At 37.2% G+C, this 18,391-nt stretch overlaps 1 protein-coding gene and 1 pseudogene across 3 annotated transcripts in view; one reads left to right on the top strand and one right to left on the bottom strand.

Moving 5' to 3' along the window:
• The window catches only part of B3GALT1 (beta-1,3-galactosyltransferase 1), a 605,805-nt gene that overhangs the window by 381,163 nt on the left and 206,251 nt on the right, over positions 1-18,391 (bottom strand). The gene's annotated exons all lie outside the window — the stretch shown is intronic.
• LOC143675772 (DNA excision repair protein ERCC-6-like 2) overlaps positions 7,462-18,391 on the top strand; it is a 74,021-nt pseudogene continuing 63,091 nt past the window's right edge.

Here is an 18,391-nt window from a genome sequence, read left to right as displayed (position 1 = left end):
TACTCTGCTCTTCTCCTTCTGGGACACCAATGATTCTAAAATTTATGTGTGTCGTGTTGTCAATCATTTCCCTGATATCCAGTTCAAAATTTTCCATCTTTTCCATCATTTGTTCTTTTGTGCATTTGAATTCAGTTGCCCTGTCCTCTAGTTCACTTATTCTTTCTTCTGCCTCTTCAAATCTGCTCCTGCATGTCTCTAGTATATTTTTAACTTGATCTCCAGTATCTTTCATTTTCATAAGATCTGCTATTTTTCCACTTATTCTTTCAAATTCTTCTTTATGTTCTTCTAGTTTCTTCTTGCTATATGCTTCATGTCTTTAACCAACCCACTGAAGGTATTTAGGAGATCTGTGAATATATCTTTGATTAATCATTCAAAATTCTGTGTCTCCTCTGGCTCTTTAATTTGGTCATTTGGCTTGGCTTTCTCTTCTTATACTGTCACACACTTTGTGATTTTCTGCTGGTTTCTTGGCATTTGGTTATCTTGACAAGATTATTTTGAAAATTAATTTCACTCACTGACTAAGAGTTTATAGTTGCTTGGATTTGCATTGAAGGTCTCCTTTGGCACTTGTTTTGTCAGTAATTCCCAGCCAGGTGAAGGCCAAGGCCTCCCATGGGACACACAAGTCTATCTGGAAATATGATGAAGAACAAGCAGATAAGCATCTTGCCTGTTTTCCCAACAGATAGCTCTCTTTGGCCAACTCTTCCACTCAGGGTCACCTCTCTCTGCCTGGACAGTCCAATGTTTAGGGTCCAGCCAGATGAAAGTCCAGTAAGTGCAGCAGGTTTCCATGCAGGCTGAAAGCTGCCAGCCCCACGGTGGAGGGAAGGCACTGCACAGCTTGGTAGAGAGGTCACTTGCAGGCATGATGGATCTGGTGATTCTAAGACTTCTAAATAGATTGACCTCGGGATGTGGGATTGAGAGGCTCTCCTTACTCAGTCTGCAGTGAGCCTGGGGTTGCCCTGCTTTATATCAATCTGCCAGGTCTAGGCAAGCATGTATCCATGGGGCTCTGTGGTGGGGAAAGAGCCCCTAGCACTGTAGTGGGGCTTTCTTCCATGTCTCTCACTCTATGCCCATGCATGCCGTGAGCAGCCATGGCCTCTGTGGAGAAAGGATACAGGCAGTAGGGCCCAGAGTATTTGTTTTGACAGACAAATGTTAGATTGGCTTTGCTCTGTGTCTTCCTCTCTTTCTGAGGGGAGGCACCCCGAGCGACCTGCCTCATGGATAGGGGTTAGGCACGGAAACTGCCACAAGGTCTCTACATGTAGGAAACAAGTCTGCTCTTTCCTGCATTCCCACATGGGAGCTCCCAACTGTGGGACTGTGAGCTGACTCACCAACTGGCTGTGGACATGGGCACGTGGGAGTGTGCTACTCCTCCCACAGCTGCTCCAGCCCACGTGTGGCAGACATCCATAGGTGTGGGCACAATTGTATAAACTCACCCTGTCATCTCAGTCATATTTTTTTTGCTTTTTCATTCAGATATTCCCTATATAATGTAGATGTCCCTCTCTCACCATCTGTACCGTGGAACGACTATCCCGGTCATTTTCTGCCTTGTGTCTAGTGATTCCATGGTGGGGAAGTGAGCTCTGCCTATCCAATTCCACCATCTTCCAACTGTTTCTGTATATTTTAAAAATATTTTCTTTCTGGTTACCCTGGGATTTATATTGCACAACTGTGCTGGTTTGAAAGGATGTATGTACCCGAGAAAAGCCATGTTTTAATCCTAATCACATTTGTAAAGGCAGCCATTTCTTCTAATCCCTATTCAGTGCTGTATGTTTGAATCTGTAATTAGATCATCTCCCTGGAGATGTGACTCAATCAAGAGCAGTTGTTGAGCTGGATTACGTAGAGATGTATCTCCACCCAAATTCAGGTGGGTCTTGATTACTTTACTGGAATCCTATAAAAGAGGAAACATTTTTGAGAAAGCAGGAGATTCAGAGAGAGCAGAACAGAACGATATAGACATGAGAAGCAGAGTCCACCAGCCAGTGACCTTTGGAGATGAAGAAGGAAAATGCTTCCCAGGAAGCTTCATGAAACAGGAAGCCAGGAGAGAAAGCTAGCAGATGATGCTGTGTTCACCACATGCCTTTCCAGATAAGAGAGAAACCTGACTGTTGTCTTCTCACTTGAGAGAGAAACCCTGAACTTCATTAGCCTTCTTGAAGATATCTTCCCCTGGATGTCTTAGATAGGACGTTTCTACAGATTTGTTTTAAATGGGACATTTTCTTGGCCTTAGAACTGTAAACTAGCAACTTATTAAATTTCCCTTTTTAAAAGTCATTTCATTTCTGGTATATTGCATTCTAGCAGCTAGCAAACTAGAACAACAACCTAATCTATAACGTTCTAATTTGAAAAGATACCAACTTGGCTACAATAGCTTACATATTCTCTGAATCCTCAATTCTTCATGCTACTCCAGGGCACTCTCTCCTGTCTTTTCCTTTCAACCTACAGAACTTGCTTTAGTAATTCCTGTAAAGCAGGCCTTCTTCTAAAAAACTCTCTCACTTTCTTTTTATTTGTGAATAATTTAAATTCTTTCTCATTTTTGAAGGACAGTTTGGCTGGAGAAAGAATTTTGGACTGGCAGTTTTTCTTTACCTTAAAAATATGCCAAGCCTTCGCACCTCCATGGTTTCTGAGAAATCAGGACTTAGCCTTATTGAGGACTTTTTGTATGTGATGAATTGCTTTTCCTGTTTTGTTTTCAGAATTCCCTCTTTATCTTTGACTTTTGATATTTTGATTAGCATGTATATTGAGTAAATCTGTTAACATTCATTCTATTTGGAGTATGTTGCCCTTCTTGGACATGTATATTTATATCTTTCCCAAAAGTTGGGAAATTTTTGGCCATTATTTCCTTAGATATGTTTCCTGCCATTTTTCCCTTCTCTCCTCCTTCTGAGTCACCTATGACACATAGTTTTGTGTGCTTCATGCTATCACTCAAATCCCTAAGACACTGTTCAATTTTTTGTTATCATTTTCTCTAACTTTTCTTCTGACATTTGATTTCAATTGTCCTGACTTTTAGTTCACTGATTCTTTCTTCTTTTCATTCTATCTGTTGTTATACTCCCCTGTTTTTAAATCTTTCCTATTGTGCCTTTCCTTCTGTTTTAGTTTGCAAGCTGCCAGAATGTGATAAACCATAACTGGAATGACTTTTTAAAAGGGGAATTTTATGTTTACCAATTTACAATTCTAAGCCTATGAAAATGTCCAACTAAGGCACCCATGGAAAGATAGCTTAATTCAAGGAATGTTGATGGGTCAAGAACACCTCTGTCAGCTGGGTAGTCATGTGGCCGGCATCTGCTGGTCCCTTGCTCCTGGGCTCAGTTGCTTTCAGTCTCTGTTCCTGTGGGGGTTCCTCACTTTACTTCTCTAGGGCTGGTTTTCATCTCTTGGCTTCCCTCGACTCTCTCTAGTTCTGGTTTGCTTAGCATCTCATGGTGACGTCTGCTGGGCTCCAAGCAGTTCCAACCATCCATGTCTCTGTTCTCCAAGTGTCGGCATCTTTGTCAGCTCTGTTCTGTCTGCTCTAATCTATCTCAAACATGTTTCCCCTTTTAAAGAACTTCAATAAACTAATCAAGACCCACCTGGAATGCATGGAATTACATCTCCATCTAATCAAAAGTTTATCCCCAAAATCGAGTGTGCCACATCTCATCTATCTAATAAATGAGATAATCTAATAAAAAGTTTCTGCCCTACAGTATTGAGAATTAAAAGAAAGTGCTTCTCTCACAAGATAGGATCAGAATTAAAACACAGCTTTTCTGGGGTACATAATAGCTTCATACGAACATATCTTCCCATAATTTCTGTTATGTTTCTTTTTATACTCTCAAATTCTTCTTTATGTTCCCACATTGTCTTCTTAATATTCTTTATCTCTTTATGCATATTTTCCTTCATCTCCTTGCATTGATTCAGAAGATTTGTTTGAACTTCTTTGAACAGTTGTTCCAAGTTCTGCATCACCTTTGAATTTTTAATTTGTTTCCTTGACTGAGCCTTGTCTTTCTTGTTTATTAGCATGATTTGTAGCTTTTCGCTGATGTCTAGGCATCTGATTATCTTGAAAAGTTAACTCTGAAGGTCAGTCTCTCCCTCTTGTTGAAGGTTTTATTGTGATTGGCTTTGATCTGAGGCTCTTCTTTGATGCTTGGTCACATTTATTCCAGACCTTTAAAATTGCCTGAGTATGATCAGATTTTCTCAGCTCGTCATGTGATTCTTGTCCTGTATATGCAGAACAATTTTCAAGACTGCACTTTTTGTATAATTGTTTCATCTTCAGGAGACAGCTTCCTTTCCTCTGTTCCTTCACTAGTAACCTCGATCCGTTCTCCCAGCTAATATGATTTGTTAAAATTCCTTTCCTCATGCAGTGCCCCATTTGCCTTATATTTTTCAGTTTTGGGACCCTCTAGTCTCCTAGCAGTTCAGTTTTACAACACCCCCCCCCCTTTTTTTTTTTTTAACTTTTTTGCTCCATGAGGATTTTCTGCCTCCCTATTAGGGTATCTGCCTTGGGGCAGATGGAGTCATTTCAGAATGGTGAATCAATTCAGAAAAGTCTGTTTTCCTTTTGGGGAGTCCCACAAAAAGAAACTAGATTGAGTAAGTGAGTGCAGTACTTGTCTTTTGCCATTCTGCAGCTTTCTCTCTCTCTCATCCATGCCCTCATCTGGGGACCCTTTTGGATACAGTACTCTTCAGCGGCTTACCTTCCCTGGGTCTCTGTGAAGTTGAGTCCCTGTGCCTGAATGTGCATGGTTTTAACTGCCGTGAGTTCCTCAATAGTCTGTGACCCCAGTGGAAGGGGCCCAGCCAGTTACCTCTAGAGAATTCCCAAGATATACCAGACCAAGTGAGAGGGAGAGTAGAGGATCAACTGCTCTGGGATGGAAGTTTCCCGACATTTTTTTTTCCTTGATTCAGTATTGGTGGAGTCCTTCTCCAGATCATTTTCCATAGTTCTATGCCAGTAGAATTTGTCCTTATATTTGCTGAATTTCTGGGGAGGTTTTTTCAGTGATATCGTATGTCACCATGTTGACGACCTCACTTCAATAAAAATGTTTTAACACTTAAGTTCAAAAAGCAGATGTTTTCTTTTTCCTTAAAAGAGGTTTATGTATTATGCAAGTTTATGAAACACTGGACTAAAATGTAGACAATGCATATTTTAAATTTCATTTTATTAAAATTTAGTGTCTAAGAGATAAAATTCTAGAGACCTGAAAGATTTACTATATCTCAATCTCATGATAATTTTTAATTTATACTGACTTCCCATCTGATTGTGTATTATAAAAATAAAGAAGGCTCACAATAAATGTCATTGTTTAAAAGATCCTAGACCTAATCAAGTTTTGAAAGCTCCCTTGTGGAACTTTAAAATACATTCATCTCTTCAGATTTTGAGATATTATTAATCAGAGTTTAGTAATGCTAGAGATGTTGAGATCATTTTTTTTTTTTTTTTTTTTTTTTAAAGAGAGAGGGAGGAAGGGAAGGAAAGACAGAGAGAAGGAAGGAAGGATAGAAGGAAGGAAAGGAAACATCTTTAAACATTTTCTTGTTTTATTGTATTTTGTTTGTTTGTTTGTTTTTTACATGGGCTGGGGCCGGGAATCGAACCGAGGTCCTCCGGCATGGCAGGCAAGCACTTTGCCCGCTGAGCCACCGCGGCCCGCCCGAGATCATTTTTTTAGCAAGGGATTGCTAGGAGAAATAGATTATGTTCTATTTTAAAGAAATAACCCAATAAATTGGTAAGGAAATACTCCAAATCTGGAGTAAGTAGATGGAATAATTTCCTACTCTTCAAAAAACCTAGCTATATATTGGGAAAATGACAGTTATTAGGTAGGAAATATGTTTAATTACTACAACATTTTTTCCATATATTGTTCATTTAAAAAGAGGCTCTTGTAGAACTTAGCCTCGCAATTACGAGAATGTAACAGGGTGTTCTTTCTAGTGATGGAGAAGAAATGCCAAATACACAACCAATTCTACTTCCAGGAAGAACAGGTGAAGATTCCAGGTCTGGCTCTGAACTTTTTTGAAAAGCACTGTTTGGGAAGTTCTACCATTTGAGTGATGCCACTTTGAGGATATTTCATATTCATCCATTCATGGAGGAATACTCAGTTATCATTTAGTATATTAGAGATATGCCCATTTTTTTTTTCACTTCCATTTTTATCCTTTGTATCTGGTACATAGTAGGAAGTCAATAAATGAATAAGTGATAATCATAGCTAAGAGATTCAATCAAGAAAGCATGCTCATATTGCAATATTTTGAAAAATAAACTCTGTGATGGTGTCTGTGCTCAATTTATAGGAAAATCATTTTAAAATTGATTTTGTTTTAACAGAAGAAAATTAAGTTATAAACAGAGATATATAACCACTATGCTTATTGTTTTGTCCTTGATTTTGCTTTATGGAGATAGGGAAACAAAGATAAAGTCATAGTACATCATTTATTTTATTCCATTGTATATTTCCTGCAGTGGTAGGTTTAAATGTTTTGATGTTAAACTAAGTGCTGAATTTTTCCATTTCTTTTAGTTCTATTTTCTACTAGATTTAGGTAGCAAAGAGGACTTTCTCTATGCCTCTGGGCATATTTGATTCAGAAAGAACAAAGAATCACATTTTTGGCCTTTGAGCAATTAAGTTGACCTTTGTAAGTCAACAGCACAGACAATAGTCTTTAAAGCCATGGCTCTGAATTTCAAGTACCAGCTGCTAGGGAGGAAAAAAAAAATTCCAGAACCTTGGATTTAAATATCAAGAGCCAAATCCTGGAGGACTTGGAGCAAAGGATTTAGACTTTAGAAAGGAGGTTGTGTGGGTGGGGGATAACTGATGTTTTGGGAGCAGTTTTTCCATAACATAGAGAGGCGATTAAAATCCTTTCTGGATAGGAAAAGAAAGGAAAAAAAGATTGGGAAAGGAGAACAAAAAGTGCAAATAGTATGGTTGGCCCTATTCCCTGATTCTCTTCTGGGCTTGAAACCCTGGAATGCTGGGTGACAGACACTCCCAGAAATAGTAATCTGGTAAATATTACTAGTAATATTTAGTAATCTCTGGGGACTTGTGCCATACCTAGTCTGGAACCTGAGAACAAAATAACCTTTCTGGTTACTGCTCATCAAATGAGGCAAGAGCAGTAGGTATAAATGTCATCCAACCAGGTCTAGGAAAAGACAAGTCTTCAGCTCCCACAAAGCATAGAAATTTTCAAAACCATGACTGAGGAGCAAAAGGGAGTTGAGAGTTGAGAATCAGCAAGTTAAAGGGTTACTCCAGCTTGACTGAGAGAATCCAATAGCTAAACAAAGATTGCAGGATGAACACCTGAGCTAGCGGTCAGATGGAAGATGCTGCTGAATCCCAGAGACCCACAGTGCCAGTAAAAGCCCAGCAGGGGTAAGGTCCACAGCGGGAGTACTCCAGCTATTTCCACGTTGCCAAGGCTTACAGGACAGATGTAAAGTGACAACCAAGACTGCAGGTGACAGAAATGCAACCACAGGTCAGATATTCCTGATTCTAGGGCAACACTTAAGAACTCAATAGTAGGAGGAACACAGAGGGTAGGAAAAATGTTGGAGGGAAACCCTGAATTGATGCAAAAATGCATGAATTGAGACAAAATATCAATCTTGCTTGAAACAATAAAGGGACCTTCCAAATGTCACCTATACGTTGTTAGTACTTTCTATTCTGTCATTCCAAATGTGTTTTAGTTTTCTGTTTGTTTGTTTGTTTCAATCAGTATACTGGAAAGGCATGAATGGACCAACAGATGTACTCAAAACTGATGATTCAATGGAATGTGCCTGAGGAGAAATAATAACTTTAAAACGTTGAATAGTTTCCACAACCCTCCATTCTTTAAAACTACTAGACAACAAGGTATGCTGACAAATGGATCTAATAGTTTCTCTGCAGTGGTCATCACAGCAGAATTTGTAATGCACTCTATTATTTTGTTAGACAGTCACTTCTAGTGACATTATAGTACCCATAAAATGGCCTGGTAACTTACAAGCAGGATAAAACCATAGTAATATATTACAGATTAAAACGTTTTTCTAGAACTCACTTTCACAGTATTAATGAATCTCACTACATCAAGCTTCCTCTTTCTTCTGTCTAGTCATTCGATTTCTGTCATTTTAGAATTCTTAAACTATTCTTACAACTAATTTTTGATGAAAGCCTCAAGTAAAATGTTCTGTATGGTCCATCACTGCCTGCTATGAAAACAACAAACATGCAGCCTGGCAAATAGGTGGGTACAATGGGACTTAGCTTGCGAGTTCCACATTTCCCCAAGGATGTCGTTTCATTCTGCAGTTCTATTTACGAACATGGCCCTTGAAGCATCTTCAATCTATATCCTTCTTCCTCTTTGCCCAGAAGGCTAAATTGTCAACCTTTTTCTCACATACAAGGTTTAAATCAGTTCAACATTTAAAAGCACATATGCTCACAAGTGGGAGGAATCAAACATAAAAAGTATTTGCCAGTGTCTTAGCTTTTGTTTCTCATTTTGAGTTCCACATTAGGATTCTTTGATGACTCCTAAAGCTTGAATCATTAATAAAAAAATATGCTGAGTGAGTCCAGCCAAAAACTAAAGGATAAATATTGTATGGTCCCACTGATGTGAACGGACATTCGAGAATAAACTTGAAATATGTCATTGGTAACAGAGTCCAGCAGGAGTTAGAAACAGGGTAAGATAATGGGTAATTGGAGCGGAAGGGATACAGACTGTGCAACAGGACTAGATACAAAAACTCAAAAATGGACAGCACAATAATACCTAATTGTAAAGTAATCATGTTAAAACACTGAATGAAGCTGCATCTGAGCTATAGGGTTTTTTTTTGTTGTTGTTGTTGTTTTTCACTATTATTACTACTTTTATTTTTTTTCTCTATATTAACATTTTATATCTTTTTCTGTTGTGTTGCTAGTTCCTCTAAACCGATGTAAATGTACTAAGAAACGATGATCATGCATCTATGTGATGATGTTAAGAATTACTGATTGCATATGTAGAACGGTATGATTTCTAAATGTTGTGTTAATTTCTTTTTTTTTTTCTTTCTTTCCGTTAATAAAAAATATATATATATGGATATGATCAATAGTTTGAAAGTAATTGGCCATTCTGTTCCTTCTATCCTCTACAGACAGAGTTTGTGGAACTACAGCACTTATATGCATGAGAGGCTTTTAGAAAATTCAGAAGAAAGTATTTTCTCTTTTTTTCCTCCACATATGATGATACCCCTACTTCTCCTTTTTCCTTTACTTCCTCCTCCTTATTTTCCTGCTTTTAATGATTCCATTTCATCAGGTAAAATTAAATATGGTTTATAGCTGATGAAATAAATACATCAATTTGGCTCAAAAATGTAAATAAATCATTATCTCAGTGAGAGGTGTAGAGGATGAAATTTCCATTTTATTTCTATTGGGGTACCTAAATTTCTAAAAGAGAAGATAGATGTCTGCATAGAAAGTTTTCTTAAAACACAAAAACATTCCACAGAAATTCAAAAGTGCCAGTATAATATTTTGCCCCTTAAGAGAAAAAACAAGATGCTGCCAAGTTATGACAGGAAAAGAAGGGTCATGATTTGTATCTTTCAACACAAGGTGCTTTGGAAAGTTCTCAGTTGCAGGCATCAGAATTGAAATGCAACTTGAGGCCACAACCTAGTGGAAAAGACATGATATTTTCTGAACTCCAGACCACAAAAATAATAAATGCTTATACTTTGTCCAGTGACATTAGAGATGCTCCATACAGTCAGCTGTCCTGACTCTGGCTGTGACTACTAAGGATAAATACCTAGAGCTGCTTACTGAATTCTAAGCACTGACCACAATAGGAGCAAGTCATCATGCCAACAGCATACTTTATGATCCGTTTATTATCATGAATTGTTTAGTAGGAAGGTGCAGTGGGTTCAATAGTGTCTCCCAGCACCTTATGTCCACCTGGAACCTTAGAGTGTGATCTTATTTGAAAACAAGGTCTCTGAAGATGTAATTAGTTAAGATGAGCTCATACTGGATTAGGGTGGGCCCTAAATTGAATGACTGGTGTCCCATATAAAAGGAAAGGAGAAAGGGCCACAGACATGTAGGACAAAACACCATATGAAGTCAGAGGCAAAGACTGTAGTGATGTAGCTAAAATCTCAAGGAATGTTAAGGATTGCTGGGAGCTACCAGATGAGGAAACCTGAAGCATGGCCCTCCCAACAACTTGATTTTGGACTTCTAGCCTCCAGCCTTGTGAGAACATAAATTTTCATGTTTTAAGCCACCCCATTTGTGACATTTTGGTACAGCAGCCCTAGGAATCTAATATAGATGATACATAATACTTGATCTATTATTAACAACATATAGCACGTATATGTATTTGGTACTATGTGGAGACAAAATCTTCAATCATCCTGTAATTAAATGTGAATTAGCAATCTAAAATTGTTAGAATCACATTTATATATTTCCTTTGGAAAGCAAAACATACTTTGAATAATTTACATTTCAACATATGAGTCAAATTTTAGATGATTACCAACTGGTGAATGTGGCTTTAAGAACTGATTAAAGTACTGTGGATAACTATTTCAGCTTGAGCCATTTCATCCAACATCATTTGTTATCTGAGATTACTGCAGGGGTCAATTCAGATTTCATGGGGCCTGAATCCTATACAACTTTGAGATTCCATGTAAGAAAAGAAGACAAGATTACAAATAAAAAGTTAGATTTGTGGTCTTGGAATAGGCGCATGCAAGTGATAGGCCTTGAAGCTTGGTCTTGATTAACTTCACCTCAAATCCATTTCTGGAGATAAGACAGTGATAACACTGCACAGAGATAACACAACCAGTCTCACGCAGATGATGTAATGTCTACTGAAACACAAAGTTGCTAGACTAGATCTGTGAAATAGAGAAAGAACCATAAGGAGAAAACAGAAGACAGTTAAAAGATATTGGGGATACTTGGACCATTGGAAGCAAATGTCATATGTCAACGTTTCTTTGTACGTAACTGTGCTGAACAGAAAATAGGTAAACATGTGTTGTTAAGATGTCAAATAAGATGTCAAACCTCTGGTAATTTAATGCAAACAGCTATTGAGGCTACGAATTAATTGGCTGATTAAAAATTTTCTGTATTTCAATAGGGTATCCCATAACTATATTTTACAATTCATTATTGAAACACTTTCATTCCTTCCCCTCTTTATTCTCCCTCTGTATAGTATTCAATATCAAGCTGCTTAGAGTTATTTAAAGAGTCTGTACTTTTTCATGTGGTTATGCCTCAAGGCATTCTAGTTTGCCTGTTTGAATATCATTCCTCCTTGTCTTCATGGGAAATACCCATTTACCTTCCTTTGTCCCATATGGTTCAGTTCCAGAATTGTTTTCACAAATAGCAAACAGGAAGAACATTTAGACCTCTCCCACATGTATACTGTGATTCGTCATGGAGGATTCCAAACAAATAGAAACATTGCAATTACTGCAGGTTGTTGCCATTTTTCACCACTTTCCATTTGAAAGCTCTGTTCCTAAGATACTGTTAAATAATGACCATACTCCAGATACAAAGATGAAGAGTGAGAATGAGCACAGCAAGCAGAGAAATTCCTGCCCATCCTTGTTAATATCTCCGACTCCACTTTTAATTCACACCCCTTCAAGCATGCACATTGATACATCAGGACTGAGTAAAGGAAAAACGAATGTGTATGAATTCTGACTTGAAGCCCCATGATAGTATCTTATTAGCATTAACACATGAGGATTGACTAATTTGTATATCCTATAAAACCTATAGTCAGATGTTCAGGAATAACAGAGCCAACACATATACTAATTACATTTAGGAGTAACACTTAAGAATTAGCTAGTTTCCATATATCCAATCATAGTAAGGAAGTGAACTGTATCACCACTAGGAGAGCCACCCACAGAAAGGGAGTTTCTTACTACAGAATTTAAGAATGCTGAGCTTTCATGGACTTACGGTACACTCTCCTAGTACAAGGGTTCATAATGTCCGTCTGCTCTCTTTCCACTCAAACTTGAACATATCCACAGGGTTGGCCTAGGTCACTACTGAGAAAAGGGGCATCCATGTTTTATGGTGACTAATGGACCATGTGTGGCCCCCACCAAGAGTTTAAGGTACTGTGAACTTATACTTTCTACTCCAAAGGATAGTGCATATGTGGTTTATGTATTAACAAGAAAGTTAACTTTAAACATATTATATAATATTACATTGGATAGCTTTCTTTAATATTGAATAATCCAATAAGTAATTTGGAAAGGCTATCTCTGGTCAGTTTCCATACACCACCTTGAAGCCTGTTCACTGCAGATGTTAAACACCCCATAGCTTTGATAGTAATCTACCCAAACTCTGTATCAGCTGGATTTCCCAAACGCTGATTAGTTTCTGACAGTAGTTGCCAAAATCTCAGCTCCTATATCTGTGTTTTAAATTTGCAACGCCAATACCCACCTCTCATTTTCAACAGGAATAATTCAGAAGATGGGACATTTCCCCCCCTTTTTTAAGAAAATGCTGAAGGGACATGGCTATATAGTTTGTTTACAGTAATGTGTCTCCCCACCAAGTCTTAGCTCTATATGTATGCCACAGGTGAACCAAATCTCATTTTTATTTTCAAAATGACACATATTTAACATGTGATAAATAATTAGCAGGTCCTGTTCAGAAATAACAGTTCCCAGAGGTTTTTTCAGGGGGAGGGGCGGGGAACTAAAGAAGAAATAGTACCTAATTTTCTTTACCCAGCATTCTGCTTATATATTTTTAGCAGATTTTTCTTCACTTTTCCCTATTGGATGGGATCAAGAAACTGAAACTACATTATAATAAATCTCTCCAATCAGCCCATTCTCTTCCCCACTTGTATAAAGGATAACAAAATATCAAGCTGCCAAAGGCCCCAGAGTCTATTTTCTATGTAGAATAATGAATCCATAGGATGGAGGCTGTCTACCTTACAATAACTATATGAAATTGATCACTGGACATGGAAAAGCAGAAACACATTTTCCTCAACGTGTTTCAAAGTTCTTTAAAGAGAAATAAGCCCCCAGAAACTGGTCTACTTTACCTCACAGACTAAAACTAAGACTGGTGAATGTAATTTTAAGTAACATTCTAAAGTCTTTACCATGGATTGAATGGATCATGAGACTGATCAGTAGAGTGTGAAGGACTCTTAGGGATTTGGAGGGTAGGAATAATCTTAACTTTCAAAGATGAGGTCCAATACTCTCCTGCTCCTTTTGTTTCCAACTGCAATTTAAAAACACTTTTTGCAAAGAAAACTGAACACCATATCTGTTATATATAGTATATGGACTTCATGTCACTCAGTATTTAGAATCTAAATCTTTTTATACTCAATGAATTGTATTGGATTACAAATATATCTATATATTATTATTTAGAATTTAATGTTAAGATACTGACTAAAACCTGCTTATTTCCTAATAAAAGAAAAGGAAGATAAACTTATGTAGGACTAGTATTTTTGTTTTATTTTCATTGCCAAAATGCAGGAAAATACATTAACAAATTGTTTTGTGTTTTTGGAATGATCTGACAGAAGAAAATGGTTAATAGTTCCATTCTTCAGAATGAATCTGCCAGTGAATTTAGTGAACCTTCTTGGTATTATTAAATTAATAGCATCAACTAAACTTTCTTTGGGATTTAGCAAGAATCAAGTAAAGAGACATGAGATTTGAAGCTGGGGAGATGTACTGCCGAATCCTTGCTACTGGAACTCATAAATATACATCAGGATTATGGTTGGAAGCAAGCTGTTGAGATGGGAGTTTATTTTTGAAAGTGGACAAAATGAGTATTGAGAAAAAAATAGCAGTCTATTCTTGAAAATCAGCTCTGTGGGAAAACTCTTTTGTTGCAAATTCTGCAAAAAATTAAAATAATTAATTTGCTGTTTTTTAAGAAACAGATAATACTGGACAAATTTGTACAGGTTTTAGAAATATAAAAGGCTAGTTACATTTTAAAGTTAACAAGAGTTTTCTCTTACCTGCTTTGGTGCCTTGAGTTATGTACTCCTAACTTAGACATCTTCCTGATCCTTATTTGCATTCTTGTGGGTATGAACTCATTGTAAACAGGCCTTTCTGAAGCTGTTATTCTCAGTTGAGGTGTAGCCCAACTAACTGGGGTTGAGTTTTAATTTGGATTACCAGAGTCTTTTATAAGAAGAACAAATTCAGAAATAGTGAGAGAAAGCTATGGGGAGAAGGAAGTAAGGAGTCAATGGAACGAAGAAGAGAAAGGAGAGGGTACTGCCATATGATAAAAAAGCCAAGGAACCCAAAGATTGCCTGCCAGCAAGAACACTACTAACTTCTCTTCCGGCTAGATGCAAGCCATCTAGCCTCTGAAACCACGAGCCAATAAATTTCCATTGTTTAAGCCACCCCACTATATGGTATTTTTCATAGCAGCTGGGAAACCATGGCATCTGTCATGAATTTTTAATGATCATATATTCATTAAAATTTGGTGGCAATATCTAAAAATATGATTGATAATTAGAAACTACATTCTACTGAGGTTTCATATTTCTAGGAAGATGACCACTTTCATATAGTATGTGATCAAACTTTCTTCATTCTACATAGCTGCGGTTTTGAACTGTTTTATTTTACAATAATAACAGATATCTGCCAGATAATGTTTTTGTTACTATTAACAGTGATTTAAGGGGCATTTTAAGATTTGGAATGTGTTCCAATCATGGAAACATATGCAACTTAAGTGTGCATATTTACCACTTACCCAGTTTGTGCAGAGAAATGATTTTAATTCTAAACTTAAAATTTCTAAGTTTCATAGTTCAAATTTGGTTTGTTCTTTCAAGGTTTTATTATTAAAAATATATGCTCAGTATGTATGAGATAACATTCTCAGTGTTCTATAAACATCAACTTATTTAATTCTCATAACAATCCCATAAAGTAGGTAGTTTTCCCCATGTCACAGATAAGAAACTGAAGCATAGAGAAGTTACCCAAAAATACTTAGCTAGCAAGTGATGGAGCTTGGTTTTATACTTTGCCAGGCTGATTGCAGAGTCCACACTTTTAACCACCACACTATGATACTTCTCAGTATACCAGTAAATAGTACATCTTAAATATTTGGCTTTTAGAATTCTGTTAGTGGTAAAAATTCTTAGCTGTTAATTTTAGAAATAACAGTACTGAAAAAGACCCTCTTGCATAGCTTCAAAATCACTATTTCTCTCCTTCTCCCAACAGGTAATCAACCATTAGTTTGATTTCTAAAACCACAGATTAGTTTTACTGATATTGAACTTTATAGAAATGAAACCATTTATCTATTATCTGTCTATTATCATTTATCTACTTGTAATAGTTGTAGCAGTATTTTCTTCATTTTCATTCCTGTATAACAGTCCAATGTATGAATATATAACATTTTGTAAAAATCCATGCTAATATTGGTGGATATTTGAGTTGGGTTATTTCAAAGTAATTTATATATAACAAATAATACTGTTATGAACATTCTTGTACACATCCTTTGATGCATGTATGATAAATATATTGGACAAAAAATCTGATAACTGATTTCTAAAGTGGAGGTACTAATTTTCACTTTTTTACACTCCCACCTCTCAAACACTCTTTCAGGGTATGAGAAATTTTAGTTCCTTTACATCTATATCAATCAACAGTTGGTATTATCCACCTTTTTAATTTTAGCAACTCTTATTATTACACAGTGTGATTTTACTTTTCCCTTTCCTGATAACTAAAGAAGTTATGCATCTTTTCATATATTTATTGGCCATCTGGATTTTCATTTTTGTGAAGTGTCTTATCATAGTATTTTTCCATTTTACTTCGGGGTGTCTGCATTTTCACTACTGATTTATAGGGAATACAGATACAGACACACACATGCCTGCTGTTTTAGTTTCCTAGGTGGTTTAAAGCAAACACAATGAGATGTTTTCATTTGAACAACGAGAATTACTAGCTTATAATTTTGAGGCCAAAAAATAACCAAATCAAGACATCATCAAGGTGATGCTTTCTTTCTGAAGACCAGCTGCTGGTCTTTGGCCCCTGTGCCACAGAGCAAGGCACATGATGGTGTCTTCTGGTCTCTTTCTTCTTTCTAGATTTCAGTGTATTGCTTGTATGGAATGCTGTTCTCTCTCTCTCTCTCTCTCTCTCTCTCTCTCTCTGTTTACAAAGGGCTCCAGTAATAGGAGTAAGTCCCATCCTGAATGAGGTGGATCACACCTTAACTGATGTGGTCTTATCAAAAGATCCTATGTTTCTGGGTACATACAGCTTCCAACCACCACACTCCACCCTTTGGATCCTTCAAAGACATATTCTTTCCCCATACAAAATACATACATTCCATCACAACATCCCAAAAGCCTCAAATTATTTCAGTAACAATGCTAAGTACAAAGGCTCATCAAAATCAGTTATAGGTGTGTTCTATCCTGTGCCATGATTTCCCTCTGACCTATGAAACCTAGAGAACAAGTTATCTTCTTCCAATATACAATGGAAGAACAGGAACAGCATAAATATTTCCATTCCAGAAGGGAGAAATTGGAAGGAAAATGAGGTTATGGATCCCAAATAATTTCAAAACTTTGCAGGACATACAAAATTAGATTTCAAGGTGAGAGAGTAATTTATTGAATGAAGTTTTGTCCTCTAGAACTGACAGAGTGGCAGTCCCAACCTTTCCAAAGTGCTTTCCCCTTTACATTGGGGTGGAGACTCCAACGTCTTCAAGCATTGGGATGGTGGCAATCTCTCTGCAATTTTTGTAGCATAGAGTCAAACCTCATCAACATTGGGGTATTGGCCAGACTCTCTTAAATTTCTCGTCCATCTGAGAAAACAGGGGTGGTAGTATCTTCATTAACAACATGGCAAAAGGTCTGCTTTCTGTAGGTGCTGGGGCTTACTCACTCTTTCCACACACATGTGGGTCTGCTTTCTTGGCCCAAAAAGATGTCTTCAGTCCAGACCTCAGCTTCTACTGAACTGTCCTCGAAGTAATTTTTCCTTCACTTTGTCCCTTTTCTGTCCTGTTTAGTTCAGCTGACAATGGTTTTGTTCATACAGATCTCAAAAAATCTTGCCAGTTTTGCATGTAGCACACAGGGAACCAAATCATCAGACAGTGGAACTTCTCACAGATTTTTACCTGGATAACAACACCTCCAATCCTAACTTGCACTTAAATGGCTGACAGGTTCCATGTTCAGTTAAACCTCACAGGGAGCATTATTCTCTGGGGACTCACTTTCCAGAAACACAGAATTCTAAAACCTATGGATTTCTTGCTTCTTTGTGCCCTGGAGTTCAGTTCTCAGCATATTCCTTCCCTCTCAAATTTTACTATAGGCTGCAAGGACAAACCAGCCTACAGTTTCCAAATTTAGTTTTCATTTCAATATTCAGTTCTATCACTTTCAAACTCTGCCTTCTATCCAATGTGAGAACTCAATTTTGCCAAGATCTCTAATACTTTAAAACAAGGATTACTTTTCCACCAGTTTCCAATAACATATTCATCATTCTCTTCTAAAGCCTCATCAGAAGTATCCATATTTCTACCAATCGTCTCTTCAAATCAATCCAGGCTTTTTCTGTCAAGCACCTCACAATTCTTCCAGCTTCTATCCATTACCCAAAGTGGTTCCCACATTTTTGCTATTTGCAATAGCAGAACCTCACTGTCCTGGTCCCAAAATGCGTTTTAGGCAGCTTAAAGCAAACTCCATGAAATAGTTCAGCTTGAACAATGGGAATTTATTAGCTTACAGTTTTGAGGCAAAAAATATGAACAAATCAGGGCTCATTAAGGCAATGTTTTCTTCCTAAAGAAAACCTTCCGACTTTTCTTCACGACTGGTGATTCTTGGACCCTGTACCACATGGCAAGGTACACGGCAGTGCCTGCTGGTCTCCCCTTTTCTTCTAAGTCTCATTGATTTCAGCCTCTTCGTTCAGTGGCTTTCTCCTTTTCCTCTCTCTCTCTGTACTTATTCCATTTATAAATGACTCCAGTAATAGGATTAAGTCCTGTACTGAATAAGGTGGGCCTTAACTAAAGTAGTCTCATCAAAAGATTTTACTTACAATGGGTTTATACCCACAAGAATTAAT

The sequence above is a fragment of the Tamandua tetradactyla genome, chromosome 3 (genome assembly GCF_023851605.1).
Source record: "Tamandua tetradactyla isolate mTamTet1 chromosome 3, mTamTet1.pri, whole genome shotgun sequence".
NCBI classification, from domain to species: domain Eukaryota; kingdom Metazoa; phylum Chordata; class Mammalia; order Pilosa; family Myrmecophagidae; genus Tamandua; species Tamandua tetradactyla.
The sequence above is the reverse complement of the archived record's forward strand: the minus strand, read 5'-3'. Positions and strand labels throughout refer to the sequence as shown.